General features: G+C 45.6%; 1 protein-coding gene and 1 long non-coding RNA gene across 2 annotated transcripts in view; one reads left to right on the plus strand and one right to left on the minus strand.

The window, feature by feature from the left end:
- LOC114673869 (uncharacterized) overlaps positions 1 to 16,612 on the minus strand; it is a 245,244-nt gene that overhangs the window by 134,675 nt on the left and 93,957 nt on the right. The gene's annotated exons all lie outside the window — the stretch shown is intronic.
- On the plus strand, positions 9,549 to 15,410 carry LOC144336519 (uncharacterized). Its single transcript, XR_013408377.1, has 3 exons — positions 9,549 to 9,638; positions 12,830 to 13,235; positions 14,182 to 15,410. It is a non-coding gene; the product is annotated as an uncharacterized LOC144336519 (long non-coding RNA).

Here is a 16,612-nt window from a genome sequence, read left to right on the forward strand (position 1 = left end):
AAAAAAAAAAAATGCCAACATAATCTCATGTTTTAATGTTTTAAGAAAGTTTACGAATTTGTGTTGGGCTAAATTCAAAGCCCTCCCAGGCCACATGTAGCCCACGGACTGCGGGTTGGACAAGCTTCTTTTACACATTCAGAGAAGGAATTTGGATGAATACGTGGGACATTTTTCCCTTTTATGAGCATCCGTTGAAGGGAAGAAACAAGAAATCCCAGGCTGCCCATGTATCCCTGTGGTGGGTGGGTTGAGAAGGAGCACCCAGGCCCCCGGGGGGCAGATGCTGCCCCGATTTATCCAGTGTGTACTGAGCTATATAAGAGCTACACCTACATCTGTGTCAACTTTGCACACAAGTATATGAACAGTAAATAGAAAATTACAAGCAGCTTGGCATTGAAACACTCTCAGAGGAAAAGTGAACCATGGCAGACAGGCAGCGTGAAAGTCCTAAACCAACAAGTGGAATAAGTTTGGTTCAGGCAAGGATGGTGGTTAATTCCCCTGGTCATTCCAAGGAACCTTTATACCTTTATCCTTGGCTACTGTGCCCTCCATCGCAAAGGCCCCAAAAAATGAGCCATCGTGCTCTGGGTCGTAAAGCCTGCTTGCTGCCTCGCTGCTGACTCAGAGCGTGGACTGGATTCCCAGATCTTCACCCATGAGCCATGTCACTCCCTGTCTGATTCTTCCTCCCACACAGCAAGGACCTGGGGCGCTGCACCTGAGCTGGGGTGGGTGGAGTCTGCATGCCAAGACTGGGTGTAGTAGCTGGGTAAGGACTTGCCCCTGGGCTATGATGCTTGGAGACAAGGGAACCCAGCAAGAGAAAACATCTTATGTAAAAACCAAAGTTAAAAACTAGGCAGTCCTCCCAAAGAAGAGCTGGGACGAAAGAAACTAAAGAAGACAGGCACAAGGGGGAAATTCGGATTTGAGGCAACTGGACAGAAGAATGGCAAGGAGAAGAACTTGGAGAAAATCCTTGAGCCATGAGACTACATCCAAGGCCAGCCTTTTGAGTACTGAGTAACGACGTAAATTGCCATTCCTACCGTGAGTCTTGGTTGACAAAACAGGGCTCTGGTTATGTGCAGCTGTGTGTGTGCTGGAAAGTTTCTGTGTAAGCAGCTCCACTGAACAGGTTCCAGCTAATAGTGTGTCCTCAAGAAGTAACCCAAGTCTCCCCCAGCACAGCACACCACACTGACCAAGAGGTCAGGGGCTGTTTGATTGTTGGCTGTGCCACCTCTTGCATCTCAAAGAGCATGTTTCTAGGTTAGGCCTGGCCTGAAGAAAATGTGCTTAGCCCCAGACCAACTATGCCCCATATCCCATTGCTATTTTCCCTCTATGCTACTTGAAAGAGGTTGCTCCTATGCCTGGCACTGACCACAGGACCATATCACATGTCTCTATAAGGTTACTTTTTTTTTTTTTTTAACACAGTTACAGGGAAAACAGAGTTTATTGAAAAACTGCAGCTCTATTATCCCTAGGAAATTTATGCTGACTTATTCTTTCAAACTCTTTTTCCACAGGTTTTAAAATCTGCAGAATCTTGGCCAGGTGTGGTGGCTCACGCCTGTAATCCCAGCACTTCGGGAGGCTGAGGCAGACGGATCATGAGGTCAGGAGATCAACACTATCCTGGCTAACACGGTGAAACCCCATCTCTACTAAAAATATAAAAAATTAGCTGGGCAAGGTGGCGGGTGCCTGTAGTCCCAGCTACTCGGGAGGCTGAGGCAGGAGAATGGCGTGAACCCAGGAAGCAGAGCTTACAGTGAGCCAATATCAGGCCACTGCATTCCAGCCCAGAAGACAGAGCAAGATTCAGTCTCAAAAAAAAAAAAAAAAAAAAAAATTGCAGAATCTCAGGATGGAAGAAATCCTAAAAGTGTTCTACGTAGTGTCCACCCTTTGTAGGTTTTCTAACTCCCAACCCCGTAATGTGCAGTGAAAGCCTTTTGTAATGTGCAATGAAAGCCCTAAGTGCTTTTAACGAGTGAAGAGCTCTTCACTCCAGAAGTACACATAGAGTCTGAAATGTAAACACAATGAGAGAGGTAACCTATGATTTAATTTCCCTCTAAGATAATAATGGCCATGAATAATACATTCTGCAAAAAATGATATGAGGAAGCAGCCAGGGAGGTTGGCAAGAGAAGGCTGAAAGACAGTAAATGATGTGGCAAAAAGAGACCCTGGTGCCCCCAGAAATGTCCTTGATGGCAAAGAAGGCGGGAACAGAGCTGGAGAAGAGAAGCCTCCTAACCTCCTCCTGGGTCACAAGCCTGTCTCCCTTGCTGAGGCCCCTCTGACTGTGTTTTGTGTCACCTGGACTGCATGGTGGGGTGCCCAGATTAACTGTGACTTCTATAAGGGTGTTTCCGGGGGATTAGCATCTGAAGCAGATGGCCCTCCCCAGTGTGTGTGGGCCTCATTCAACCCCGTGACAGCCTGAATAGAACCAAAGGCAGAGGAAGGAAGAACCTGTCCCTTTTCCTTCTTGCCTCACATCTGGGGCTGAAATGTCTCCTCTTTCCCGCCCTCAACTGTTGTTCACACCGTCGGCTCTCCTGGGTCTGCAGCCTTTGGCTCCTGTTGAATTACCACTGGGTTTCCTCGGCCTCCTGCTTATATACAACAGATTGTGGGACTTCTCAGCCTCCATAATCACAGGAGCCAATTACTGATTTTACAGACACCATTGGCTCTGTTTCTCTGGAAGCCTCTGATTAAGATAGTAACTTGTTGTGGAAAATGCCCTTTTAATTTACTTTATGTTACTTCGACCCACAGAGGTTGCAAGGTTTTGTCAACTGAAGAATGATGAGGTTCATACATCTGGAAAGGAGAGCTTCATGTCTCATAAAGGGCAGCCTGCTGGTGGCCATTCTGATAGGCTGGAAATCGTAGCCTCTGGCCAGAAGCCAGAAACATATTCGTAGGGAGGGGCAAAGGGAGCAAGAATGTATGAGGAGTGGGGTGGCCGAGTACACATATTTAACAACCTCTAGGAGGAGTTGTGCATATTTATGGAAGGAGAAACATGCACATGCACAACTGAGCTTCGAGCCTCTCCTTGGAGACCCATGTCCAAAAACAGTGGCATTAGCACGACATGAGGGTGGAGACTTTAGCCCTATGATGTCAAAAGGTGAAGCAAAGGAAAAAAGAAAAAAAACCCCTCTCTGTGCATGCTCTGTAGACTGGCCAGAACCACTCTGTGGTCAGTGGGAGTCTTATCAGGAAGGAATGCTGGTCAGTTGTTTTCAAACTGCAAAAGGGATGGGCACTGCCAGGCGGCTGGTGGATATCGGGCTGGAATAGTCTTTCCAAAGGGCTGGTTTCTGTTCAGCCCCCAGTGAAGAAAACCTCATGGGGCCAGCAAGCGAGGGGGGATAGTGAAACATGTCTGAGGTCCCATCCCATCATGGCCAGAACTCAGTTTTTAAGGGTTATCTGAGGTCCCCTTGGCCAAGTGAGGGTCTATTCAGTTTGTTGAAGGACTTAGAATTTCATTTTTGTTTCTCACTTCAAAGCTCTGAATTAGGCACTCTGAGGGGTGCAGAAATAACTAAAAGGCCGTCCCCTACCTTATATAGCTTACAGTCTGTCAGAGAAGATACACTTGCAAATATTAAACTGTAATCTGAAACAGAAGTATACTGAGATGAGCCAAGCACTGGGGAAACTTATAGGAAGGTGTCATCGTACCTAGCCAAAGGGAAGCTGGGGAGGGCTTCGTGAAGGCCCTTTGGCCCAGCAAGAGTCCCCTGCCCAGGGCTCCTCTCTTGAAGGGGCCTGTGCTTTGGCCCCATGCACTGCCCCACTCCTTGCAGGTGCCCAGAGCAGCTGAGGGACCTGTGCCTGTGGAGTCATGTGGGTCGTGGGTGGGCTCTGGCTCCAGCGGGCACCCCGGCATGGCCATCACTCCCACTCACTGCCACAGGAGATTGTTTGGGATCTGGCCATCAGAGTGGTGCTGACAGCCTGGTTAAGGTGACCCTGGTCCTTGAGTCTCAGCCTGTGTGCAATTCCATGCATGGGCTCCTCCCCCTGTGTTCCAGCTGTGGTGCCCTCTAGCTTATAGCACTGGATGGTGCTGTAGGTGCCAACATGTGTGCCTCATAATGCACAGCTCCCACTGACCAACCGCCCTCCACAGACTCTGCACGTGTCTTGCCATCCTTTGGAGGTGGCCAGATCCATTTCCCCTGATGAAACTTCCCATCAATGTGGCCACACTACTCTGTTGGGTCATTCTGAAGCCATGACTGGCAGGGATGGGCCATCTTGTATGGATGGGTTTCCTGTCCTTGTTCTGCTTCAGCCCTCTCACCTGCCCTCCTGCTGTTGCAGTGTGGAAGGCAGATGCTGTCCATGGGCAAAGAGACCCCATTCATTACAGGCATGCAGTGATGTCAGCCTAAAGAAGTCAAGGGATGGCCGGGTGCAGTGGCTCATGCCTGTAATCCCAGCACTTTGGGAGGCTGAGGCAGGTGGATCACGAGGTTAGGAGTTCGAGACCAGCCTGACCAACCTGGTGAAACACTGTCTCTACTAAAAATTTAAAAAAAATTAGCCAGGCATGGTGGCATGCACCTGTAATCCCAGCTACTCAGGAGGCAGAGGCAGGAAACTCGCTTGAACCTAGGAGATGGAGGTTGCAGCAAGCCGAGATTGCACCTTTGCACTCCAGCCTGGGTGACAGAGGGAGACTCTGTCTCAGAAAAAAAGTCAAGGGATGATGCCATGGACGATCGGTTATTCTGCATTCATGCTACATAACTCGAAATACCACATGACCAAAAAATGAATCTTCATTTGCATTTTCCTGAATCATCTGGGTAATCCTGGCATTGGTGGTCCATGTTAGCAAAGCACATAAACCACTTTGAGAGTCAGCAGAAGCCATGCCCAGTTGTGGTGGACACTGCAGCCTCACAAATGATGTGACCAGTAGTGCATGAATGGTCCCAGGTCTACATTGTTTCAGTACAAACGGGTCCCTGACAGTCATGGCAGTGAGTGATGACAGCATAGCATTGCTACCTTTTCTTCCTAGAGATATGACCTTGACCAGGAATGCTGCCCTTGACAATAAAGAAAAAGAAGAGATGGTGCCCAGACACCACGAACGTCATGTGCACTGACTGGATGATAGAAAAATACAGAGGTTCCTCTTCTCCACTCACTATCGCAAATCCCCATTGATAAATCACTATACCCTACATGGACCCATGAATTTTGTAACATATTTTACAATCAAATTGTGTAGACAGGAGCCTTACAAAAAATATTTGCCCACAGCCCTGCAAACCCTAAAACCAGCCCTGGTGAGGAGGATGGTCACCTGATACTGTTTTAAATCCTCCTTGATGGCCTCCTTCGAATTATGCCCATTGTACCAGCTCAGTGTCCAATAAACAGTCAATCTCTAATAAGTATTTCCTGGAGGAGAGAGAGAGAAGTTGGTGACACTAGTCATGCCCCTCATGTTTTATTTTTGCTCTTCTAAAAAGCAGTGCATAAGACAGTTACCATACTCGGTGAAATAAAAATGCTGAATTTACCTCTTTTGCTTCCAGAAGGAGGTGAATGTAAAGGTCAGATTTTAGGCAGACTTCAAATTGAAGCTCAGTTTTAGATAAAACATTCTCAGTGCAGAGGCTCAGAGAGGACGCAGTGAGGCGGAGGGTGCCAGAGGGAGGGAGGGAGGCAGGAAAACTCAAGCCCTGTCTCTGATCTCCGTGGACGGCCAGATTAGGAAATGCACGTGGAACCACAGGAAGCACCACACGGGCCACAGAAGCAACATGCTCTTGAGTGATAAACCCACAAATGAACACACAAGTTCAGAATTCATAAGTGTCCCAGAGAAGACAGCAAGCGTTAGAAGCAGCATGCATTTCATTAGTAAGCAAATTTCCTGATTTGTTTCAGTTTTATGTCTTTGGACAGATACAGATTGGCAGGATTCCCATATTCAGCTCACTTCATGCTGCTACTTTTGATTTTTTCCTTCCTTAGTTGTGACCTCTTCCAGAATTCCTGACACTGAGCTACAATGTTCCCAAGCATGTTGCAACGGCAAGCTCAGGCACTTAAGAATCTTTAAATCCAAAATTTCTCTCATCTCTGTTGTTTTTGGAATTGGGGTTAAAAATGGGGTTTGAGGGCAAAGTATTCTTTCTAAGCAGAGACCTAGCAAGCACTGGCGTAAAATGCTGAAATGGTTGTTCTGTCTAAAAATCTACATTTATAAACATGTGTGGTAAAATAAATAAGAGCCACAGCCACATGCCTCCTTGCAGTGCAACTGCATTCCTGATGATGCCATCTCCCCCTTCTCTCAAACCCTGGGAAGTCCTTAGTTTCTCAAAACTAAAGGATTCAATATCCTTTATTAGACACAATTTCTTCCCCAATTAGGAACACGGTGATGGAGGCAACTGGATTTTTCTTTTTTTTTTTTTTTTTTTGGAGACAGAGTCTCACTCTGTAGCCCAGGCTGGAGTGCAGTGGCCGGATCTCAGCTCACTGCAAGCTCCGCCTCCCAGGTTTACGCCATTCTCCTGCCTCAGCCTCCCGAGTAGCTGGGACTACAGGCGCCCGCCACCTCGCCCGGCTAGTTTTTTGTATTTTTTAGTAGAAACGGGGTTTCACGGTGTTCGCCAGGATGGTCTCGATCTACTGACCTCGTGATCCACCCGTCTCGGCCTCCCAAAGTGCTGGGATTACAGGCTTGAGCCACCGCGCCCGGCCTCAACTGGATTTTTCAAGTGAGGAAACTGCAACAGAAAAACTTCTGGTACCTGCTGGTCCCACACCCGCAGCCCCCACTGCCCCCTGTGTATTGAGACCTCAAATATTCATTGCTTCAAACCTGCTGGCAGACACCATTTGGGGCATCTTTGCTCGTGATGACCATTGTAGTCCACAGTCATCTATCTCTGAGCATTTCCCTTTACTATGACTACAGCGGTGAGTTGATGGATATAATCATTATCCTCTGCTGCTTTCATTTGCATATTCATTCATCCAACATTTTTTGGATGAACAAAAAATGTTGGATGAATGAATAAAAAATGTTGGATGCACAAACACACAAATGAAGGCAGCAATGGATAACGCTATGTCCCTCTAGGGGCAGCCTTGTGAACATTTATCATTACACAACATGCTGGGTCACTCAGAAGAGAATAGAAGGTGAGGTGGGGAAGGAAGCCACAGATGTAAGGAAGACCAAAATGAAGCTGCCTTCATCAGGCCCTACTTCCAGAGATGCACGGCGGGACGGAACTTGTGCCTCTGACCCAGTCCTTCAACCGCATGTGACGCCTTTGGGACCCACGCCTCCCATCCCTTCTGCCCTGTCCTTCTCCTGGATGTCGTACATTGGGCTCCAGGTGTTCAGTTCTGTCTGCCTTGTTCTTGCTCTGCCTGTGATGATTTAGGGACCCAGGTGTCCAGTCCTCTCTGCCCCATCCTCCTCATGTGCATGATACCTTTGGGACTCAGGTAACCAGTCTCCACTTCCATTTCCACAAGAGGCAGCCAGATGCTATTTTCAATCAGGGATGTCAGGGATATTTCCCAAAACATGATTCACCCCCTGGTGTAGAAACCTGGTAACGAGACAAGAGGCTGTCACAGCACCACAAGTTTTCCAAATGGGTGAAAAAGGAGAGGTCCTTCTGTGACCCAGTACCATTTCAGCTTTGCCTGGAAACTGTGGTCTTATAAAAGGAAAAGAATCACAGACTCTGAACTGGAAGAGTTTTGTGGATCATCTAGTCCAACATTCAATCGACTCAGGAATTCTGCCTACAAGATAGCTGGCAGGATCTGCTTTTCAAGCACGAGGACTCCCAGCTGAAGAGGCGTATAGGGCATGGCCACACAGAGCTTTCACAAATGCAGTCTGGCACACCCCTCGCAGCTCCTACTCGCTTAGGACACATCATGTGCTATGCATCACACTAAGTGCTGTGAGTTCATGCTCAGTCCTCATTACAACCTTAATAGATAGGAACCCCTAATACCCCCATTTTACAGATGGGGAACCTGAGGGTTAGACACGCTAAATAACTTGTCCTTGGTAATTCAACCAAAAACTGACACAGCCAGGATTCATAATCAGGTTTCTCTGACTTCACAGCTAATTAGACAGCAGAAACTCTACTTGTATTGCGGCCTTGGAGGCCATGTAACACAGGGTCAACTTAAGAGATGCTTCCAAAGGCTTGGAGAGCAAGGATACACTTCCTTTTGAGATGTTTCAGAATGCCAAGAAACCTCCCCAAATAGAACACTCAAAACTCCCCATTGTTCCACATCTATGCTACACTGCGGAACCATTACAGCCCTTGTTTAAGAAATACTCATAACCTGATTCATTAGTAATCCACTGTAGAGTTTTGCCATCAACTTCTCTCCTCTGTTTTGGAAGGTGAGGTCATATTTTCACATTTCCAAACTTTTGGCACTTTCTCTCTGTTTTGGTGGAACATTACCAGTGATGTCAAAATTCTATCTTCAATTCTTAGGTCTTAAGAACAGTGTTATTAGAATCATGAAAAATGGTGGATTTTCTTCCCCCTTCAGACGTTTATGATGACATTTCTAGTAGATTTTTAACAAACTTCCCATCATGTCAATAAATAAGGGCAGGTAAATTGCATGAACCATTCCTTTTCAGTTAAATATTTTTAAACATATTTTACTAAAAATTCTACTCAGGAAATGCATCATAGACCAATTTCATTTCTGTCAACTTGGTTTTGCCAGCATCTTAGAATGTATTTACAGTTTTAGGAGACCATGACAGTGACTCACACTTTTCACACTTCATCCCAAGGTCAATCCCTCCGTCTATGCAGGTCTGCCTACCTCTTGTCGGCAGCATAGTGTAGAATGGCTGATATTTGGAGGTCATTATTAATTCCCAGGTGTCAGGGCTTACTTACAATTCATGCTACAAGTAGGCCCTCAGTGAACATCTGTTATAACTAACTGGGTCACCAAAACTAGATGAAAAAAGTTTCCTCTGATGAATAGGTGAAGCACAGAAGATTGTATGGCGGTGAGACTATTCTGTATGACACTGTAACGGTGGATACATGGCGTACATTTCTCCAAGCCCACAGAATCTATACCACAAGAGTGAACCCTAGTGTAAAAGATGGATTTAGTTAATAATAATGTATCAATACTGGTTCACCAATGTAACAAATGTAGCATACTAATGCAAGATGTTAAAAGTAGGAGACATTGGTGGAAGGGCAGATTGTGAGGGGGTGTATGAGAACTCTGCACTTTCTGCTCAATTTTTTTTAATAAACTTGAAACTGCTCAAAATGTAAAATACATTTTTTTTAATTTTTATTTTTTGAGACAGTCTTGCTCTGTCAACCCAGGCTGGAGTGCAGTGGTATGATCTCAGTTCATTGCAACTCCACCTCTCAGATTCAAGCAATTCTCCTGCCTCAGCCTCCCAAGTAGCTGGGACTATAGACGTGCACCACCATGCCCGGCTTTTTTTTTTTTTTTTTTTTTTTTTTTGTAGTTATAGTGGAGACAAGGTTTCACTATTGGCCAGGCTTGTCTCGAACTCCTGGCCTCAAGTGATCCACCTGCCTCGGCCTCCCAAAGTGCTGGTATTACAGGCATGAGCCACCATGCCTGGCCAGGAAAATACATTTTATTAATTAAGAAAAAAAAACCTTCTCTTGGCTGGTATGCAAATCTTCAACAACAAAATTATGAGAAGAAAAAAGAGAAAGAAGTAAAAAGAAAAAAGAAAGAGAGAAAGGAAGGAAACAAGAAGCATTACATGATGACAAAGAACCCAATTAAGAAGACATAACTTAGGACATGGAAGACATTTTAATACACCCTGAGAAAAAGAAGACGATCTCTAAGTGTTTTAGACGATAGAATTTTGAAAACACATGTTAATAAATGACTATAGTGAGGCTGAGACTTAATCAAGAGAAGTATAAAATAATTCCAAGTCCAACAAGGCAGTCAGGAGGTTAACTGACTCTATCAGGTCACAAAATAAATTGGCAGCAGCAGGAGCAGGGCACAGGATTCCACCTCTCCCAGTCGGGATTAACTCCTGCCGCAGAGCAGGACTGGAAACACGAACACTGAGCATATGATGCACTAGCCTGTGAAATGAAATCTCCCTAAAAGTGAGGGTTGGGGCTTTGCTGCTGCCCTAAAAGCCAGCACTGATTATCAGAGAGGTTCAGCACATTCATCCACGGCTTGGAGTCGCCATTAGCACTTGACCACTATGACGTGTTTTTGTACAATTTAGAAACAGGCACAGCTCTGGGAGAGTATGCCGATGAATAAAAAGATGCTTTTCTGGCTGTACCAGTTAGATAAAGCCAAGCCGTCTGGGCAGAGCAGCGCATACGAGTGTCCTTTTTCCAGTTGTGTCTTGGCAAAAGTGCAGGCTGGATTTTAGCTCCCGCAATGCCCTTTTGCAGATACCGTTGTGTAAGGCACAATCGGCACAACTGCTCCTGATCTCTTTACTCGGTGCAATAATGCTGCAAGCGTGTAGCCTCTGGTTCCTGAATCCTTGGCTCAGATCCCTAGCTGATAAGCAACCGCACTGATGCCTGGAATTTTTGGCCCAAGAAACCTTTGTCAAGTTAAGAAGGTAAAATTACTCCTCTTTGTTGGATGTGGAAATGTACAAGAACACAGAACTTGAAAAAATGAATATGGAGACAAAGTAATTCAAACATAAGATTATTTGTATCAAATTCGTATTTGTAAAACAGTAAGAGTTGTGTGTTAAACCTGAACTCTTAAAATTAGATTTTAAGATTTGTGGCTGGATGTGGTGGATCCCAGCACTTTGGGTGGCTGAGGCAGGTGGATCACCTGAGGTCAAGAGTTCGAGACCAGCTGGCCAACATAGTGAAACTCCATCTCTACTGAAAAATATTAAAAAAAAAAAAAAAAAAAAATTAGCCAGGCATGGTGGCAGGCGCCTGAAGTCCCAGCTACTCAGGAGGCTGAGGCAGAGAATCACTTGAACCCAGGAGGCAGAGGTTGCAGTGAGCCGAGACTGCACCACTGCACTCCAGCCTGGGCAACAGAGTGAGACTCTGGCTCAAAAAAAAAAAAAAAAAAAAAAAAAGATTTGTAAGTTTAATCAGGTAAACTTAAATTAAGCCAAATAACCCATAAGTAATCCTTTCTGCACATAAAATCACCAATCTAATGTTAACGAGAACTCCATAAAACAAGAGGCAAAAACACAGACTGAGGAAAAACACAGATTGAGGTGAATTGTAGAGCTGAGGAAATAAATTGAGCATTGAAATAATACCATCACAGAACCAGTAAATAGACTGGAAACAGCAAGAAACAAAATATATAGTTAAGGTCAGAAGTCAATTATTGGCCAGGCATGGTGGCTCATGCCTGTAATCCCAGCACTTTGGGAGGCCGAAGCGGTTGGATCACTTGAGGTCAGGAGTTCGAGACCAGCCTGGCCAACATGGTGAAACCTATCTCTACTAAAACTACAAAAATTAGCTAGGCACGGTGGCGCATGCCTGCAATCTTAGCTACTCGGGAGGCTGACAGAATAATCACTTGAACCCGGGAGGCAGAGGTTACAGCGAGCCAAAATCATGCCACCACACTCCAGTCTGGGCGACAGAGTGAGACTCTGTCACAAAAAAAAACTAAAGTACTAACATAAAAGAATAGCTTAAAATAATCAGAGTGAATACAAAGGAAAAAGATTAATTCCTTATAACAAAGAGAACATAATAGATATAAAGCTAGTGTCCTTAAAAAAAAAAATGCCAGCAAATGAAAACCTAAAAGTATACAAAGATGTATCAGGAAAGACATTTTTCTGAAATGAAGGAAGAAGAGCCTTCCAGATCACAGAGGTGCATTTTCCAGAAAATAGATTTTAAATGATGACTCTAAAGGCTTATCCTGGTTGTTATTAACCTTCAAGGGAAAAATCAAGAATTCTTCAGTCATCCAAACAGAGAAACTCCTGGGGCCTAGTTGGCTGGCCTTAGACTTGTCCATAACAATCTTCACAGCCAAAATACATTGGAGCAACGTTAGAAGGGAAAGAAACTCTGATCTAAGCATGTCACACCCAACCAAGATGTCATTCAAGTACAAAGACAAAAGGTCAAAAGTCCTGAACATGAAAGAACTCAGGAAATATAGCACCCTTGAGTCCTTTCTGCAAAACTATGTATTGATGACATGAAGCTCACCAGGGGCTACATGGAGAAACTGAGGACTAACATTTCATGCCAGAAGATAGGCCAGCAAAGTTTACAAGGTTTACAAGGTTTCCGCTTAGGGGAAAGTGATCCAGGAATTTGAGATCCAGCCAACTTTTCCTTTCAAACATTTAAGAATGAAATCCAGCCAAACGAGTGATAAATCAAAATAAAGAAACAAGGAATAGAACAGCCACAGTAAAAGAATAAACGGTAAGGCATCACTCACAAGTACAGCTAAGGCTAAGCAACCTGTGGTTATAAATGAAATAAATGTGTTATGAAACTTACTAGGAAGAATCATAATAAAGCGTAAGAGAAGTGTCAGGAAGAATAGAAGTACTCAAATGTCCCACTGTTCACAATAGGGGTGAATCTAGCCTATCTAATACTGAAACGTATTGTAAAATAGCCAATCATTTCTACCACTTATTGTTTTCCCAATCATTTTTATTAACCATAGAAGGATATCTAGACCAGGCACAGTGGCTCATGCCTGTAATCCTAGCACTTTGGGAGGCTGAGGCGGGCAGATCACCTGAGGTCAGGGATTCTTTTTCCCTTTCTTTTTTAGATTTTCTGCATTGCTTAAATTTTCATAAAAATTATGAATTGTTTCTTCAAAAAGAATGAAATAGTTATTATTAAAGGAAAATAAAATTGGTCCCAGGTAGTGAAAAGTTGGATGGGGAGGGAGAGAGCTGTACACCCCAATAGTCAGTTTAAACAACTCTCCTACAGTGACAGAACCAATCCGAAAGACAAAGAAACCACTTCCTGACTTTGTGTGATTTGAAGGCACAAGAAGCTATCAGTCCATCCAAAATGATCATTCTTTCAAATGATTAAGTATGAGTCTATCGAGGTGAACTCATTGATCAAATTCCCTTCCAACTTGTTAGTTGCTGAAAGACCACAAAGCATGCAAACAGGGGCCAGGCAAATTGTTTACCTCTTGGCTAGGGCAGACCAGTTTACAATTGAGAAGCAGGTGAGGATCTTTGCTGGGTGTGCAGAGTGACCAGCATGGATAGATCCCCTCACCCTGATCTATAGAACCCTCACTTTTGATGTATAGGAGGCTGGCCCCTTGCCACCTGAACATACCTTTTGCATCGGTTCTTCCACACTTTGCCTTGGCTTATTACAAAGGGTGTGTCCTACAGTTTCAACAGGGGCAAGACCAGCTGGATATGGGGGAAAGTGTGAAGATGTCAGGTTGACTTTGGGGGCTCACCCATCACCCATCTCCTCACACACACTTTTCAAGGCTATGCTTTGCCCCCTCCCAGTGAAGACTCGGACATTGCCTGCTCCTCCCAGGCTACAACTGAGCCTCCATCAGAGTTAGCCCACTTGGATCATGCCTGATATTTAATGTTGTCATTGCACCCTTCAGGCACCAACATTGGAGAGTTGCGCCTATAATGTGAGCCAGGGTCCCCCCAGAGAAGAAGCTGGCACACAAATCTTGCCCAGGGAACTCTCTTAAAGGAACTCATCTGAACCTTTATTCTTCCACCTTATCTTCCCTTGGCTCTTAATCGACTTTGGTTCTCAGACTGACCTCCTCTGTGCTGTATGCAGTCTTGGGCTCTCTGGGTTGCTGTTTCTTGGCCAGTTTTGCTTCTGCCTACTATCTTGGCTTGCTTCCATCCTCATCCTCCGTGTGCCACAGGCCTCCAGCCATCTGCTGACCCTGGGATTGCTTTTCCTAACTCAATCAGGGTACCGATCACTGCTGTCATGGATCAGGGTGAGGAAATCTATCCGTGCTGGTCACTCTGCACACCCAGCAAAGACCCTCACCTGCTTCTCAATTGTGAACTGGTCTGCCCCAGCCAAAAAGGAGAAAGTTTGCCCGGCCCCTGTTGCACAGCAGCAGAATGGAAATTGCACCGAGTCCTGTGAAGCTGGCTGAAACATGCTGAAACTCAAGATTTATTTCTAATTAGTGCAGTGTGTAGTAGAAGGTGCTCCTCAAGCAGCCTTGAAACACTCCCACTGTGTCAATAGAGTTCTCAAAGATTGTGTTTGGCAGCATCATGACACAGTGGGCCAAAAAGGGAGAAGGGATTAATATCAAGCAATAGAAACTCATTTAAAAACCAATATTAGTCACTCAAGTGTACATCCAAAGACTACAAAAGCCAAGTACACATACTGCTTCACTAATGTGAAACTTGGAACGAAGACGAGAAAAAACAGACACGCACAGGGTCAGATTAAGAATAAAGAGCCACCTGTGAAATGCAGTAAGTGGTGGTCTCCTTCTGAAAAAGAGGCACGATGCCTCCGTTAAAGGAAGTTGAGGACTAAAGAGATGCTCTGAGCACAGCTGCTGAGAACAGCTTCTCATCACCACTTATAAAGACCATTGGACGAACCTACCTAACAGGTGTATGTAGAAAGCACCATGGAGATATGATTAGTCCATGGAAGAGAGCGAGTAGTGTGGCAGGAATGTTCTGTACGGTCACACACAGCTCCTCTGCTCACGGATGCTGTGGCCTTGGCCAATCACACAAACGCTCAGGGTCTCAGTGTTTGTCTGTAAAATGCGCATTTGGTCAGCACCATTCACTTGGCTCCAGACCACAGGCCTTGGAGTCCTCCTACATTCTTCCATGGGTTGCTAAGTCCAGTGCACTCAGGCTTCCAGCATCGTTTGCCTCTCCCTCCTCATCCTCATGCTGCGCCCAAACACCTGCCTTAAGTCATGGCGTCTCCCCCCCAGGTCACTTCAGGAGCTCCCTCCCTGCCTGAGTCTCACCCTCTTCTAATCAGTCATCCACATGACTTTCAAAGTGATTTTTTAAAAACAAAAACCTTGTGCCAGGCACAGTAGCTCACACTGAAATCCCAGCACTTTGGGAGGCTCAGGTGGGCAGATTGCCTGAGCTCAGGAGTACGAGACCAGCCTGGGCAACAGGGTGAAACCCCGCCTCGACTGAAATACAAAAACTTAGCTGAGCATAGTGGTGGGCGCCTGTAATCCCAGCTACTCGGGAGATTGAGGTAGGAGAATTGCTTGAACCTGGGAGGCGGAGGTTGCAGTGAGCCGAGATCAGGCCACTGCACTCCCACCTGGGCAACAGAGCGAGACTCTGTCTCCTCACCACCTGCCCCTGACAACAGCAACAACAACAACAACAAAAACCTTGTGATCTACCCTGTTTACCGCCGTTTTTATGGCTCCCAGTGGCTTTCCAGTTAAAGCCCCCTGACCTGGCCCGGGACAATCAGGGTGTGAATTATGCCCACCTGTCTGGTCTCATCCTCTTGCTGTTCCCAGGTGGCCAACTGTCCAAGTTTGCCCAGGACTGTCCTGGTTTTGGTCCTGCGTCCTGGGGAAACTCTCAGCCCCTGGCAAGCCAGGGAAATTGGTCTCCCCACCTGGGCCCTTCCCTGCAGCAATAAGACTTCCACAAAGGCTTCCTACCTAGGGCTCCCCCCGTGGCATTTTGCATGCCTAGGATGGTCCTCTCGTTTTATTCCTCCTGCAAAACCCACCCAGCATCTCCTCCTCTAGGACAGTGGTTCTCAAAGGGCAGGCTCCCAACCACCAACGGCAGCAGCCCCTGGGGGAATTTCTGGGAATACAAATCCTTGGGCCTTACCCCAGATCTACTGAATCAAACTCTAAGAGTGGGGCCCAGCAATCTGTGTTTAAACAGCCCTCCGGGGGGTTCTGGGGCACACTGAAGTGTGAGAACTGCTGCTCCCTAAAACCTTCCCCGAGCAGTGACTGCTTCCCAAAGCAGATTTGCCTAGTCCCCTCCACACATTACCATGGGCCTGTTTCCTATTTTTATTATTGTACCCATCCCACTAAATTGCAATTAGCTGCTAACATGTCTATCTCCCCAGTCCAACTACAATTTCTTTGCAGTGTTGCCACGTTCTGTTGCTTTCCAGGTAATATCAGTCTATGTTTATAAATCCTTGGCAGTTTTATTAGCTCTTTTATTAAGGGAACATGCTTCTTAAGTTATATTTAGTCTCCTAAGTCAAACTATGTCAAAGAGAAATATGTAATCCTAGCGAGAGGATTGTCAGAAAATGAAGAGGAGCAGGTGCTTCTATGCTTCCTTGAAGTATCTGTATGGGTAAATGTTGCCCTAATTCTCAATAAAAGTCACAGATCTTAGATGCTGTCATTTAATACTGAACAATAGCCTTTCTCCCGCTCTAAGGATTGCCACCACTTTTCCAACTATCTTATCCCTTGAACTCTAAGGCTGTACACTGAATTTTTTGGCACTTCAAAAAGTGAAAAACAAAGCCTCTGACTATTCCCAGTCACTCCTGAGCAT

Source organism: Macaca mulatta, chromosome 18 (assembly GCF_049350105.2).
Source record: "Macaca mulatta isolate MMU2019108-1 chromosome 18, T2T-MMU8v2.0, whole genome shotgun sequence".
In the NCBI taxonomy this organism is placed as follows: Eukaryota; Metazoa; Chordata; class Mammalia; order Primates; family Cercopithecidae; genus Macaca; species Macaca mulatta.